The sequence below is a fragment of the Crinia signifera genome, chromosome 2 (genome assembly GCF_055691185.1).
Source record: "Crinia signifera chromosome 2, ASM5569118v1, whole genome shotgun sequence".
Classification (NCBI taxonomy): Eukaryota; Metazoa; Chordata; class Amphibia; order Anura; family Myobatrachidae; genus Crinia; species Crinia signifera.
The window spans coordinates 390,479,047-390,492,854 of NC_139218.1; the positions used below are offsets into that span (position 1 = coordinate 390,479,047).

At 43.0% G+C, this 13,808-nt stretch overlaps 1 pseudogene across 1 annotated transcript in view; it reads left to right on the top strand.

Moving 5' to 3' along the window:
* The window catches only part of LOC146058575 (uncharacterized), a 279,259-nt pseudogene that overhangs the window by 261,195 nt on the left and 4,256 nt on the right, over nucleotides 1-13,808 (top strand). Inside the window, exons 12-13 of the transcript XR_014469871.1 lie at nucleotides 4,338-5,446; nucleotides 6,797-6,851. The product of XR_014469871.1 is annotated as an uncharacterized LOC146058575 (transcript). The remainder of the gene's footprint in view (nucleotides 1-4,337; nucleotides 5,447-6,796; nucleotides 6,852-13,808) is intronic.

A 13,808-nucleotide genomic window follows, 5' to 3' on the forward strand; every position in this document is an offset into this window, starting at 1 on the left:
TCAGCAACCAACACCTGCTTTGGTAAATCTTTGGTCACCTTCAGTCAATGCCTACTGTGACAAATCTTTGACTGGTACTCACTCCTTGCACTCTCTGATTCACACAAGCAGACTTTCTTTTCTGTACAGGAAATTAATTCCCTGGATGGTAGCTCAATCCCCAAAACTCTATACCTACAATTATACTTTACAATTTAGGTTTAAAGTACTAGCAATGCTTGAATTTTTTAAAATAATAACAATAAAATATATATACTGGATAAAAGTGTGGTAGTATTGTTCCGATTCACATACACAATGTATACCTGTTACAGGAAATGCATCACTAATGCACTTGGGCAAAGGCCTCAGGACCAGACGCACATGCCGATACAGGCGGAAGTTGCATCTGAGACTCGCACACGGACGCAGTTGCGACAAATGTTTCTTATTGAGAAATTCAGAAAAAATATAAACAAAATGTACATAATTTTATATATCACAGTTATGTGGTGAGGGACAGGATTTGCTCCTGTTTGTCGACATATGTTATAATTGGCAGCCAATAGCACTGCTTTTGCCTGTTACATTGCACAAAACTAATATGAATTAATCCTGGTCCACCAGCCCAAGGCACCCCTGTAAGTGTCCTGAGGCACCACAGGGTGCCTAGGCACACAGTTTGGGAACCACTTAACAGACTATCTATTTAACACAAATCTATTAACCGGGCTTTAAAATCTCAATCTATACAATTCAAGCATCAAGTGATAGAAAAGAACAACTTATTTCTTTGCGGCAAGCGGAAGTTCAGCACCTTAACTATACTCTATGCACAATACACAATGATTTATAGTACCAATGAAAACATACAAAAAAAATTTGCTACAGTATGATTATTCCACTGTCCGTGGGCCTCATTCTAGCATCTTTTAAATCAGGCATCAGCACAGATGAGTCTTTATTAACACTACAGGCTACCTCACGCGTTTAAAGTCCGCCCATTGATAATGAGGACGCAATCTGTATCGCTGTGCCGATTTTAAAGATTGTAGCCCCCACGTTGCGGGCGTCAATTATGGAAGCTGATATTTTAATAAACCAGTGGATAATTTAATAATCATACTGTATGCATTACCTTCTAAAGTATGCAACCAGTTACCCCTAGCAACGGCTGGTTGCCACTGTGATTTCAGCAATGGTTAGTTCTGTGTGTAAAACCTCTTTCATTCACAGACAATGGGAATGGTTGTATACAAACAAGAATTTTAGGAGGGCAGCGCTCTACTGTGGGTGCTAATAGGATAGGTTTTACCCGGTGTAGGTCTCAGACAGCTTCTTTTCCACAAATATTCCGTATGATTACATGTAAAAAATGGAAGACAAAAAGACATATATAGTGTAATAGTCCCAGAACACAAAGTCTTTACAAGTACAGGGATCCCATGGGACCACAAAAAACTGGGCGTTCTTCTTCTATATCTCCAAAGTGAAGTAAACAGGATTTCGGTTATGGGATCACCTCGTGCATCTATAGAATATCCAGAATGCTTACACTCTGCTTACATGAGAAAAGGATAATATCCCATATATAAAGGTATCTTTTACATGGAATATTTCTGTGTCAACACTGAACCACAATGCTTACTTGACCCTTACGTGTGAAACGATGGTTCAAGGTTTCTTTACACAAATGCCTCTCAATCCAGTTCCGTTTGGTAAAAAACAAGTTTCTTTTTATTATAAAATCACATAAAACACCGGTGCCAGATGTAATAGACAGCCAGTAGACCTGAAAGCGGCCAGATGGAAAACCCGGGAAGCTCACTCACGGTTAGCTGGCGTGCAAGGCAACTCGGTCTCAAATTTTCATCAAATAATAGTGGCACCCCACCAACGCGTTTCGACTTAGGAACAGTCTTTATCAAGGTGGTGCCACTTCTACTCCTCTATGGGTTTATATACCCGAAGATACAGATCACTTCATTGAGGGGTGTGTTCCACCCACATAGTAATTAATGCAATGCCATAACATAAAAATCTTACAACATATGTATATTATACATCCATAAGAAACATCTCCTGATACAGTGATAAAGAAAATAGGTAAATGGTTGTAAAACACATTAGCATATGAATAAACACTGTTTCTCTGCAGTACAAGAAATAAGCTTTTACACTGTATACTGTGTGATCAATGCAGCTGCACAGCTAAGTAAAACGTGCTATGCAGAAGTGTCTGCGACTGAGACTCTTTGAGAGTTTGTGCAATGAATATCACTTTATAACCTTAAGTACATGATCAGCACACCAATTCCATCAATCGTATCACACACTGATTACGCTTACAGCTGATAATGCGTCCGAAGCGCTAGTGTTGATTATAAAGAAATAATACTCGCAGACACTGGTTAAATGGAGATCACGGATCTGACCCCGTGCATTATATTATTGATGTCCATAGTGAACGAAAGGGGGTTGGTACAGAGTAACACACAATAAATATATATATATATTTATATATATATATATTTTGTAGAATAGTACAGTAGAGCTTATACAAGGAATAGAAACATTATTACAATAGATATAACTGCAAGTACCGCTAACACACAAGAACTGGCACAAATAAGGAACAGCAATTACCGTCAAGGGAAGCAGATACCACGGCCGGATACAAATCCCAGGATCCTGGGTATGTGTTCTGGCTAGATCACATATGTTGCTCTTGGATACCGCGCTTAGACCTTTAAAGCAAAGGGGAGTGGGGTCAGGTTGGATGATCATTGGGTACAAGAAAGGGGCCTGGGCAACTCTTCATTGGCTCTCAGCTTCACGGGGACGTCTTCCTGTAAATGGGAATCTCGTCAGACCATGCTGGATTCTTTGTCTTTGTTCTTGGGGTGAGGTGGAACAGGGAACTGGTATGAGCTGGAATTATAGCCATTGTTTCTAAAGCACACGGATTCCTCATACAACACAGACTAGGTATCAGTAAGGTCATGTGTAGTGATTGTTTCACCAAACTGACCTTTGCGACTGTTGACGGCAATTGTGATAAGTTGAATTAGAACAACATTTGGGGTTTATACAGGGAGTTTCACGCAAACAGAGAAAGACAAAGGGAACATAGTTTTAAGAATTAACCATTAATGTTTCATGTCCGGCCCTGGTAGTTACGTTTAAGCTAATAAGACGCAAATGGCGTAATGGAACTGCGCAGAGGGCGGTCGTAATACCTTAATGGCGTAGAGATGCAATTTCGTTTTTTACAGGCCTCCCTAGGCTGGAGTCTACTGTTATTGGCCCGATGCAGAGCCATACCTCCTCTCCCGTGGGCTTCCCTGACAGGGCACTGGGTGTTTGTGGCCGGCAGGGGTCCTGCTGTCTGTATGTGTCTGCCTCCCTCCTTCATCTCACCCTTCCTCTGGCTGTGGGTGGGAGCAGCATCCTGCCATTGCCGCTGGGGGGGGGGGGGGGCACTGCCTCGTCCTGTACCGGTGGCGTCATCAGCCTCCTCGCCGGGGGCCTCCTCCGGGTCTTGCACCATGGCCGGGGGCCTCCTCTTAGAATGACAATCTATACTTGATATCCCCAATGTTTATTCCTAGTAATGTGCTGTAGCATTAAAATATTTTAAAAGAACCGCAGGTGCAGTTAATTGTGATTCTGCGGAGACCTGACAACATGCACTTTTGGGGGTCCTTAAGTACCAAGTTTGGGAACCACTGGACTATGGTTAATTAGAAGGCTATATGTTCATACATGTTACATAGGTGAGAGGTATTCATTAAAATACTAAGAAGTGTTGTGTTAGGAAAAACAAAAGCATTAAAATTAAGTCTTATACTGTGCAACCCCAAATCAGCTCGGCCACACAAAGTATGGGACCCCGTGCCCCAAACTTATCTCTAAAACTGAGAAATTGTATAAATCTGTAGGACTTCCTGTCAGTGCCTCTCAGTGTGCAGTCTGTGGATGCTGGAGACCAATACTAGTTAAAAACAGGCCAGGTGTGGGGGAGGGTGCCACTCCTAACTGAAGGACTCCTGGCCTTTAAATGTTCTATGTACACAATATAGAGTTTGGCGATGCTGCAATAATAGCTTTGTTGTGCGACAAGTCCAAGCTGCGCCAGTGTCGGTGGTCCTGTGGGCACTTTGACTGCGACAGGTGGGATGTGCTCTCCTCCGCTGGCACAGCATCGCCGACATCACTGTATTTCTATTTATATACATTTGATGCTTATAAGCTGATGTACGTACGTATGTATAACTGCACAGAATGTCTCACACATGATGCTGCGACCCATCCGCTGATGTACAGAAGGTTTATCTCTGTACTTTTGTCCCCAACAGGTCCGCACGCCTCCTTACACTTTCCTGAGATGACGCATCATTGCTCGGAGTGTCAGCAATGTTTCCCTAATCATTCAGCCCTCGTCACCCATCAGCAAGCGCATATCGCCAGTAATCTGTATAGGTGCTCGGTCTGCGGGGTGCATTTCATCTCCAAACTGGCTCTTACCACCCACCAGCTATGTCACACCGAGGACAAACCGTTTCACTGCTCTTTCTGTGGGAAATCCTTTCATCAGAACTCAGATCTCCTGTCACATAAGAGGTATCACACCAGGAAGAAGCCATTTTCTTGCACGGAGTGTGGGAGTCGTTTTATTGGCAGATCTGCTCTAATCATACATCAGCGGGTTCACACTGGCGAGAAGCCATTTAAATGCTCGGAATGCGACAAATGTTTTGCCCAGAAAGTCTACCTAGAGAAGCATCTGTACATTCACACCGGGGAGAGGCCATTTCCATGCCTTGAGTGCGGGAAAGGTTTTATAGACCATTCTGGTCTTGTCGCACATCAGCGCACTCACACCCGGGAGAGGCCGTACCCATGCATGGAGTGCCACAGATCTTACAAAAACAGAGCTACTTTCCTCAGGCATCAGCGGATTCACACTGGCGAGAAGCCTTTTAAATGCTCAGAATGCGGCAAATGTTTTGGCCGTAAATATAGCCTGGACAAGCATCTGCAAATCCACACCGGGGAGAGGCCATTTAAGTGCTCGGAATGCAGCAAATGTTTTGGCCGTAAATATAACCTGGAGAAGCATCAGCGCATCCACACCAGGGAGAGGCCGTTTCCATGCCTGGAGTGCGGGAAATGTTTTAAAGACCGTTTTGGTCTCAGCCAACATCAGCACATTCACACCGGGGAGAGGCTGTTTTCTTGCATGGAGTGCGGCAGATCTTGCAGAAGCAAATCTGCTCTCCTCGGTCATCAGAAGACTCACACTGGCGATAAGTCGTTTAAGTGCTCGGAATGTGGCAAATGTTTTTCAAGGAGATCCAGCCTTGTCAAGCATCAGCGCACTCACACCAGATAGAGGCCGCTTGCGTGTTCCCAGTGTGAGTGCTGCTTTTCTGATGGTCAAGTCTTTGGCGACATAAGAAGGACCGTTTGTAGATGATAAAAACAGCACGTCACATACGGCCAGACGTCTTTTCCTGCCAAAGGCAAAGAACTCTATCCCGCTACAGATCCATTGAAAAATGCTTATTGTGGATACAATAGAAAACATTTTGGAACCATGATGTGTTTCTTTGGCCGACCAATGTGTCTACGTTCCTCAGAGTTTCCAGTTGCTTTATGCTTCTATAGAAGAGCTTGGACAGCCCATCCTTCTTTTTTTTTATTTTTTATTGAATGTCACATATCAAAATAAACAATAAAACAATTCAATTAGTTATGACTGTTTGGTTTTTTTTTCTTCAGAAAAGGGTACAAAATAAAGACAAGGTTGGGGTGGGGGGGGGGGGTATGGTAATAATACAATAGAATGGTCATATTCAGAGAATACATACAATATTTATATCCTACATTTCTAGATCCGCTTTATATTCCATCCAAGTTAGCCATAACTTAGTTGCGGAAGATGATGGCGATGAGCTATAAGATATGGCAGCTGTTTCAAATTTAAAGTGAGATTGTACCGCCTCTTCTATCTCTATAAGACTAGGTATATTAGTTGTCCTCCATTTGCAAGCCAGGAGACATTTATTTGAGGACAGTATATGACCAATCTCATATTTATCAGAAGATGAGGCGATGTCTGGAAGAATATGAAACAATGCAATTTTCGATTGTGGGACGATAACTCTATGTAATATAGTGGAGACAAGTCGGAATACTCGCCTCCATAGATCAGTCAATAGAGGGCAAGACCAAAATATGTGATATATTGATCCCACCACAGTTACGCCAACAGAAACAAGGGTTCGTGGTGCTTATTTTGTGGAAGAGGGCGGGAGTCATATACAACCTATGTAGAAGTTTAAAATATTGTTCAACATGGGATATACATTTAGACAATTTAAAAAACAGCTGAAACACGGACTGCCATTCCTCCTCTGATATAGTCAAGCCCATAGAATTTTCCCATTTAACTTGAGAAGAGAATTTTGAAAAAATGTTGGGGTATGACTAGTGATGTATACCACCTAGATATTGCGCCCTTACTATTTGTCATATGGAGTAATGCCCATATCACATTGGGTATTGGCTTTAGGGCCTGAGGGGGTGGGGAAACAGTTCGCAACCAGTGTCTCACTTGTAAGTATTTGTAGAACTCTTTCCAAGGTATAGAATATTTTTCTTGAATTTGGGTGAAGGAAAGTAATGTTCCTGAGTCTATTATGTCCTTCAGCAAGATAATGTTACTAGATGTCCACAAGTCGAGGGACAAATTCGGGATCAAGCGTGCTAATGCCTTCAATGACAGTTTTAATGTGGGTTGTGGCCCTCCTAGCATACGGGACCTCAAAGTATTCCATGTTTTGCATATCGCCTGGACCACTGTGGAGGTTTGGGTGAATTGTTTTACATCTGAGGGAGGTAACCATAATAGGTCCATGAGGGGGAACTTAGACACTAGGCCCCTTTCCACTATAACCCAAGGTTTGAGTTTATCGGTTATCATCCATGCCCCTATAGAGGAGTGTATAGAGGCCATTTGGTAACCTTGGAGATCTGGGTACTCCAGACCTCCATGGGATTTGGGTTGAACCATTATCTTTCGTGCTAGCCTTGGTTTTTTGCCTTTCCATATGTATGATATAAATAATTTATTACATTTTGCAAGTAGGGAGTCAGGTAGTAATATGGGTATTCAATAAAAGAAATAGACAAAATTGGAACTGCGCCAAAAAGAGCAGCTATAGAAAGACCATCAACATAGTGGTCGCCAAACCTCCTAAAATTGAACACCAAAACACAAAAATGGATGGCACTTTAATGGCGCTCTTATCACCTGGGGTTCGAACAATATAATCGTCCCTTCTTTGTACAAATCGTCCTTGTGTTATATCTTCGTTAGTTCTTTGTTCCTCAAAAGTATATTTAAAAAAAAAAAAGGAAGAAGAGAGAACAGTATAGTGTAGTAGGTTTTAGATCAAAAAGTATTCTGAGGTGGGGGGTATATAGGCCTTCCCGGTGGTGTTGTCCTTATTAATCTTATAGGGTCACCCCAGTGCAAACTTGGAGACTTGCTTACATTCATTCAGGATTGTGAAAACATATAACGGTTTCTTTAAACTTATCCACAACGGTCATACGTGCAAATAGACCACAATGCAATGCTCACACAAATGCTTACACCAAATATATGCGACTCCTCATATAAAGGTTTCTTTCAAAGTGCTTCTTTTTGTTAAAAACTTGGATGGATATTTCATATAAAATTTCCAATAAAAAACTCACAGGTCACACACAAGATGGAACCACAGTTATAACCAAACTGCAGAATAGGTGATAATGGACCCGGGCATGCTCACCTACCGGCAGGGTTTGGAAACTGGCAGTGTGGGTGGTCTGGCACTAAAAACTACCAACGCATTTCGACATATAGATGTCTTTTTCAAGGTGAAGGAGACCCACTACCTGGGAGCTCCTTTTATTTCCAAGTGGGGATATCCCCGCCTTCCATGGGAGGAACTGTGCCTCCGTTACCGGAAGTGACTAAAAAAGTATAATAGCCGATTTTTATAACATAAAGTTTACATGGTATGATGGATGCCAAATCCATCATACCTGCTTATAAATTTCTCCTCTCAATACGGCCCTTAAAACACATATAGTTGATAAAACACAGCGTGCGTTCCATTGATTTTGGAACGCACGCACTTCCGCCGGAAGGTGTCATATCCCTCACCCGCTCGATCTTGTTCTGCGTTCCACTGATGTGGAGCGCACGCGCTACAGACTGAAGCATCATACCGCCAATGGGCTGACACTAACAATGCGATCCACTGATGTGGAGCGCAGTAGATTTCCGGCGGAGGCTGTGTACCACTCCGTTAGCGAGACTACCAAACTGGGGGGGAACAAAATACACATATAAATGTTCCACCTAAGGGGAGCCTCATAGTGTGTATATAAATACTTCCGCTGGGACCTTCTTTATATATTAAGATGGATGTGCGCTTTACATCTCGTGAGGCACATAAAAGAACATCATTATAACATACTAATCAAACCCAAGCATATAATTATAAGAACTAAGCATAAAAAAACAAATACTATCCTGATACTAGATATATTATATGGTCACACCATGCACACCACAAAGTACCCTATTTCACGCTATTTTACATTTTTACAGTATAGAACATTATAAAAATGAGTGTAAAAATAATTCCAAGGAGGTTTGAACCTAGACTTTGAAATGAAGTGGTTCCTTTAAAGATGCTCCTTTTTCAAATTGTAATTTTATTGTATTTTTATGTGTTTCCATATATTGGAATTATTTTTACACTAATTTTTATAATGTTCTGTACTGTAAAAATGTCAAATAGCGTGAAATAGGGTACGGTATATTATTTTGTCCCCCCCAGTTTGGTAGTCCCGCTAATGGAGTCGTACACATCCTCCGCCGGAAATCTACTGCGCTCCACATCAGTGGAACGCATTGTTAGTGTCAGCCCATTGGCGGTATGATGCTTCCATCTGTAGCGTGTGCGCTCCACATCAGTGGAACGCAGAACAAGATCGAGCAGGTGAAGAATATGACACCTTCCGGCAGAAGTGCGTGCGTTCCATATCAATGGAACGCACACCGTATTTTATCAACTATATGTGTTTTAAGGGCCGTATTGAGAGGAGAAATTTATAAGCAGGTATATAAGATGGACTTGGCATCCATCATACCATGTAAACTTTATGTTATAAAAATCGGCTATTATACTTTTTTAGTCACTTCCGGTAACGGAGGCACAGTTCCTCCCATGGAAGGCGGGGATATCCCCACTTGGAAATAAAAGGAGCTCCCAGGTAGTGGGTCTCCTTCACCTTGAAAAAGACATCTATATGTCGAAACGCGTTGGTGGTTTTTAGTGCCAGGTCTACACTGCCAGTTTCCAAACCCTGCCAGTAGGTGAGCATGCCCGGGTCCATTATCACCTATTCTGCAGTTTGGTTATAACTGTGGTTCCATCTTGTGTGTTACCTGTGAGTTTTTTATTGGAAATTTTATATGAAATATCCATTTGAAAATAAAGGCTTATTTTTTTTTTTAAACAAAAAGAAGCACTTTGAAAGAAACCTTTTATATGAGGAGTCGCATATATTTGGTGTAAGCATTCGTGTGAGCATTGCATTGTGGTCTATTTGCACTTATGACCGTTGTGGATAAGTTTAAAGAAACCGTTATATGTTTTCACAATCCTGAATGAATGTAAGCTTGATGTAAGCAAGTCTCCAAGTTTGCACTGGGGTGACCCTATAAGATTAATAAGGACAACACCACTGGGAATGGGAAGGTCTATATACCCCCCACCTCAGAATACTTTTTGATCTAAAACCTACTACACTATACTGTTCTCTCTTTTTCCTCTTTTTTATGATATACCTTTTGAGGAACAAAGAACTAACGAAGATATAACGCAAGGACGATTTGTACAAAGAAGGGACGATTATATTGTTCGAACCCCAGGTGATAAGAGCGCCATTAAAGGGCCATCCATTTTTGTGTTTTAGTAGAATGGGTATTGTTCTAAATAAATATAGCAGTTTTGGGAGCAAAACCATTTTTAGAGCAGCTATTCGGCCCATCCAGGATACGTGTTGCATCATCCATTCCTGTGTTCATTTTTTGAGATTAGTTAATAGGGGGAGGTAGTTACATGAAAGAATGTCTTGGGCTTTGGCTGGGGCGTGTATGCCCAGGTATTTAATGCTGTTGTCCTGCCATGCATATGTATATTTAGATTTAAGTTGGTCTAGTAGGGTAGTGGTGAAATGGACCGGGAGTTCTTCCGTTTTGGAGCAGTTTAATTTATAAAAGGAAACTGATGAATAGTCCTGTAGGACTTTGTGTAAGTCTCGTAAAGAGGTGCTTGGATTCGTGAGAGTCAGCAGAACATCATCCGCGAATAGACAAATTTTATGCGAGTGGCCAAACAGGGAAGGGCCTGTTATTGAAGGTGTGGTCCTGATGGTTTCGGCCAATGGTTCAATTGCCGAGGCAAACATCAGGGGCTATAGGGGACAGCCATGGCACGTGCCGTTAGATATAGCAAAGGGAATTGAGAGCATTCCATTTATAAAGACTCTAGCTGAGTTTTGAGTACAGGGCTAATATTGATAATAGGGATCTATCTTTGATACCAAATTTAGTCAGAACTGCTCGTAAATAACCCCAGTGCAAACGGTCCAATGCCTTCTCCGCATCCAAGGAGAGCAATAGTAGCGGCTCAGGGGACACGGAGAAGGCATCCAGGACATCAATCATCCTTCTAGTATTATCCGATGCCTGGCGGCCGCTCACAAATGCTACCTGCTCGTGACAGATGGGAGCAGCGGTGCAAGTCTATTGGCAATGAGCTTTGCATATATTTTCACATCCGTGTTTAGAAATGCAATGGGGCGAAAATTGGCTAGATTGGAGGGATTCTTCCCCGGTTTAGGGAATGCTACAATTCGCGCTTCCAGCATTTCTGTTGGAAAGGTCCCTTTCGTGGAAGCCTCCTCATACACTTGTTGCATTGGGTGAGATGGAAGATCCGATATAGCTTTACTAATCTCATCTATTGTCCAGGGGCTCTCTAGGGAAGTGAGGATATTCGGGTCCAGGGAGGGTAGAGAAATTTTTTCTAAGAAGGAGGTTATGCCTTCCGCAGTAGGTTGAGAGGTCACAGGGTCATCTTTTAAATTTATATAGTGAGAAAAAATAATCAGCGAAGGCGTTCGCAATTTCGGACGAGTCCGTCACTTTCGTGCCTTTCAAATTTACAATGGACAGCCCATCTTAAGACCTCAGTCTCCTTTGAAATCTTTGCCTGGGAGAGACCTTGCTGATGCAGTAGAACTACTTTGTGTCTTGTTGCTGTGCTCTGTCTAGTGGCCAGATTCAGAGTTGATCATTTATTTTTTTCATTAATGGACAAAACCATGTTGTGCTGCAGGTGGGTCAAATGTAACGTGTGCAGAGAATTTTATATTTGGGTGTCCGTATTTACCCTGCACAGAAACCAAATAATTCATCCAAATCTATCTCTGCACATGTTACATTTGCCCCACCTGCACTGCAGCATCGTTTTGTCCATTAGAGGAAAAAATGTCTTTGTGATTGACTCTGAATAAGGCCCTACATTCCTTCAACATCCCTGACTTTGTGCAAGTCTATATAGATGAAATTATGCTTTATTGAAGACCAAGGGCGGTCACACCAAATATTGGTTTTAATTTAAATTTCTCTTCCGTTCATTCACTTCGCTTTTTATTCATTGATAAAAAGCAACAGTTAACACTTCTATTTTTTTAATAATTTCTTGATTTGTCTTTTATTCTGGGATTTCACTGCAGTGTCGCCACAGGGGGATTCCCTGTAGTAGTTCACGCGGTCCTTTAGGGATCCCTTCGCAATCCCATAGGCCCCTCCCCTGGAGCCTATGGTCCCCCTCAGCAATTTGCAGTGAAAAGATAAAAGTATGTCTTTATTTTTCTGGGGATGCAGTAACTCTCAGGGGATCCCTATGGGGCTTCGGCTGATTCTTTACGAACCCCTCGAACATCCCCTAGACTTAGTAGAGCCTATTTCCCCGTCTAGTCCTGCGTCTATATGTCAGTGTTTAAGGGGTAGTGGGGGAGGGGTAATTCTGGTTTGGAAAAAATCAGATAATACAGAGATCTTGGTTGCATATATCTGCAGATACAGGGCGAAGCCCCCAGGCCGTACGTCAGGCGTCTGTGTCACTGGGGGGGGGTCCCTAATGCTGGGTATGGGTATGGGTCTGGGGTGCGGGCTCCCTTCATGCCAGCACAGGCTAATCACTCCAGGGCAGCACACAAATGAAAATTAGTAGGGGATAATAAGAAGCTCATAAGTGCTATATAAGGAAATGAGGGTGGGATTAAAATAATACCAAATATATACAATGTGATAGGGAAGTGTTCATAAAGTGTTAGGGCATGCTAACCTGGAACAGGGGGTACCACACTCCCCAAACCCACACCATAAATGATCACAATATGTCTGGGTCTAATAGCCCAGTGTAAGGCCACACGATAACGGCTTACAACATGAGAGCCAGCTTACCTGGAGATACCCCTGGCTTCTCCAATGGCACTCTGGAGTCAGCAATCCCTCCTAATGCTGACCCATCTATGCCCCTCTCTACTACACAACACATTTGTTGGCAAGCTGCTCAATCAGATTGTGATGTCACTCAGGTGCCAAAAGGGAGGGGTAATTCTGGTTCGGTAAAAAAAAAAACATTTTGTATCCCAATTGCACACTGAGCGAAAGAGATCTACATAATACAAAATGTTTTTTTTTTTTCCTACATTTGAAGTATTGCCTTTCTCTCACCCCAGCCTAACTACAATCTGAGGTTTGACACAAGGTCATGCTCCTAGAAAATGTCATTACGAAGGCGTGAACACAAAAATGGGGCATAGCCTAGTGCTAGCTGGGCCACAACCCATTTAAAAATGGGTAGTGGCCTTGCGGGAGCTAGGACACGGTCATTTTCTGCATGGTATCGGCTCTTTGTCTTACCATAAAAAAAATTTGGGCTCATTGCCTCTGATTGGTTGTCCACCCCCTGCACTAGCGCAAGGTCTCTCATGCGAAATCCCACCCAACTCAACTGGCAGTTCCCAGGCGGCAGGATCGCATATGATACATAAAATGCAGTCATTTTAGTACGATGTATCGCATACGATCCCAGCCATGGCTGCAAGATCTGACAAATCCTTGTGACAGCCAGGCAATTACCGGATCCGATTCGATGCACAGGGGACATCAGAATCGGCTTTATTGGCAAGGTATCCTAGTGTATACTAGCAATTTGTAGCAACAGCCGGTAGGTATCCATTCAAAAGTGACAGTACAGATATGCATAACACATACAGGTATACGCTAATCCTGGGGATTATGGAGGCAGGGAACATATATTTGCTGGGCAGCAAAGCGCCTAGGCAGCCATCAGCGGCGCCACTAGTCGTTGCAACAGCCAAGCAAGCAACAATACAAGCAGAGGAGAGACTTGGGGTTACATATGGCTAAGTGCACAATTCCTAGGCACCATCGTGATAATGATACTCACAGCAGCAGAAGGGCTCAACAGACCATCTTCCCTACAGCACACAGCAGGATGGATCCTAAGGCTGTAGGGGGGGCAGTGTGTCGGGGCCCTGGCTGGAGCTGCAGCTAGGGGGGGTGGAGAGCCAGCGTGCAGGGAGAGGGGGGTATTCAGAAAGAGTCAGTGAGGCCAGGGGCCCAGGGGTTGGAGCTTGGGCCTCCCTAGGCTGGAATCTGCCGT